Source organism: Pipistrellus kuhlii, unplaced genomic scaffold (genome assembly GCF_014108245.1).
Source record: "Pipistrellus kuhlii isolate mPipKuh1 unplaced genomic scaffold, mPipKuh1.p scaffold_m20_p_4, whole genome shotgun sequence".
NCBI classification, from domain to species: Eukaryota; Metazoa; Chordata; class Mammalia; order Chiroptera; family Vespertilionidae; genus Pipistrellus; species Pipistrellus kuhlii.
This window is the reverse complement of record NW_023425540.1, coordinates 53,690,698-53,693,210: the sequence shown is the minus strand read 5'-3', so window position 1 is coordinate 53,693,210 and position 2,513 is coordinate 53,690,698. Positions and strand designations below refer to the sequence as shown.

Sequence of the window (2,513 nt, the reverse complement as noted above, 5' to 3'; positions counted from 1 at the left end):
AAGTATTTTATGTTATAACATTTTATGGCTGTGTAATTACATTTATAATGTGCAGTAAATGTTTACAGCCTGATAATATGATCTAAAGGATGTTCAGATATGAGAAACTCATGTGTTTTCCCTATAATTTCATTGTAGTGCTTTGTCATAGATTTTGTCATCCAGTGATTGAGTATATGAATCTGTGGTTAATTCTGGACAGTGAGCCAATTTTTTTTGGAAGAGAGAGGACCGTTAATTTCTATTTTATTTTCTACTAGCACTTAATAGGAGAGTAGAAATATTTTTTTAAATTTTATATAATTAATCTTTATTGTTCAGATTATTACAGGTGATTTCTGGCTCTTTACTGGGATAAGAGATTCCCCTTCTTTCATTTGGCCCCTAATATAAAGTACTATTACTGTGGCACAGATTTAGCAATATATTCAGTTTATGAGCAATGCATTCGTTGTTCCATACAGGAATTCATTTCATAGAAACTTGGAAGGAAGCTAGCTGGCCTTGAAAGCTAGACCACATACATTCTCTTTTGCTAACTCTACCACCCATTAACAGTCACTGATAAAACATGTGAAATCTCTGGATATTATTTTTCTCTGTTGGATGTTGTGAGAAATAATATAAAGTTTCCAGCCTTCAATTAAATAAATAAAAATTGATTGTACTACAAATACTAGTTACTATTTTAAGAAAAAATATCAACAATTAGGACATTAATGATCTCAATTGTTCATAGAATAACCATTTTCATTTTTTCAAGCACATATCATATCTCTTTGCTCTCTCAACAAGACTCTTTGGGAACTGAAATTATGTGTCTTAGTGCATCCATTTAAAAAATCTGCAGATACTTCAGAATTTTTACGCATAATGGGGTATTTTTCAGAAAAAAAAAAAAACTTAGCTGGGTGTACTATCAAACTTGCAGATTTTAATGCTATTTGTTTTTTTGTTTTTTGTTTTTTTTTTGTTTTTTTGTCACTGAATCAAAATCTTTCTCAACTAAATACATGATTAATATAACATATCCCAGGCACTTATTTCAAATCTATGCCTTTAAGTTACTTTCAAAATAGTATGAGTATTTCCAAAATAAGCCCTGAATACTTCCCATTCGATAAAATGCATCCCTCAACCAACATTCAGGTTTGCACTTTGCGCTCTCAGACTTCTTATTTTCACATATAATTTCCCCCCACCCTTCTGTATTTAGTATTTATTGTAGTTTGCTTAACCGATTATTATCATTTCAGTTGCTGAGTGCTGCAGTACACAAAGCATTAATATTGTTGTGGCATGCCAGTTGTTTTTCCTGGAGCCCACAACAAATGATCCTTCAAGTACCACTGCAGAACAAGGTGTGCATGCACTGCTTCCAGGAACATTCAATCTCCATATTGATTGAGACCCCACAGGATATAATTTAATTATGGCAACATGAGTGGGTTTGTTTGTTGATTGATTTGTTTTAATTGTATTTATTCATTGTTTCTTTTATTCATTTTCCTTGATTTCATTGGCTTTTTTTTGGGGGGGGGGGCGGTAATTAGGAGAGTAAAGCAGGTCTCGTTTTTAATAAGATTTTTTTTTTCTAAAGCAGCCATTATGAAATGTAGATATTGTCATAAGAATATGGTTTTCCAAGTTATTTTATATCTGACAGAATGCTATTTTGTGCTCCCCCCCCCAGTAGAGAGCGAGAACACAGTCCCTCACCACCACAGATTATGCAGCCAGGTTTCCCACATTTGGTGAAATCGCCCTAGGAAAAACACCTTCCTGATCATTGCATCTCCCCTTCCAGGTTAAATATTATTTAGACAACACTGAATTGTAACTATCACACATTTGCTTATTCCAACCCTGCCTGTTCCCTCTCATTTTTCATCTTCAACTATTCTTTTTAAATTTTAATTTCTCTTCTCAGCCCCTCTACAGTTCTATTTTGTTGCTGTAATTGTTACTTATTTGATTGATTTGCTTTGTGTAGCTACCCAATTATTTTTATCAATTAAATCATAATAGATATCACATTAAGAACTTAGTAAGAATTCTTGCCATAGACAATTGGGGATAACAAAGGAGGTCTCCTTGGGGCTTAGGCTGCAGGAGTTTTAAAGCCTGTTTACTTTTGAAAAAAAATAATAATATGTAGTCAGGTATAATAAGCTGGATAGTCTCAAACACACTGAAATGGATCTAGGGGTAAAAGATGTTCACTTGTGTCAAAGATTTATTTCCATCTGTGAACAAATAAAGCGGGATCAATAGTAAGTATGCTAAATTAATTATTGATAAAGGTACAACAGCACCTCACCAAAGTCAATGAAAAGCTTTAAAGGAAATACTTCCCCACACAGTGTTCTGCATCGTGTTGAAATCCCAGATCTTTATACTCCACCTCACTCATCAACCAGATCCAGCCTATTCCAAGGCAAGCATGATAATGAGCAAGGCTGAGGCAACCCCTAAGGAGCTGATACCTCGAGCCTTTCTGGTGACAGAACTCC

At 34.1% G+C, this 2,513-nt stretch overlaps 1 pseudogene; it reads right to left on the bottom strand.

Moving 5' to 3' along the window:
• Nucleotides 1–1,692: 1,692 nt before the first annotated feature.
• Nucleotides 1,693–1,816, bottom strand: LOC118704051 (annotated as a pseudogene).
• Between the last annotated feature and the right edge of the window lie 697 nt (nucleotides 1,817–2,513).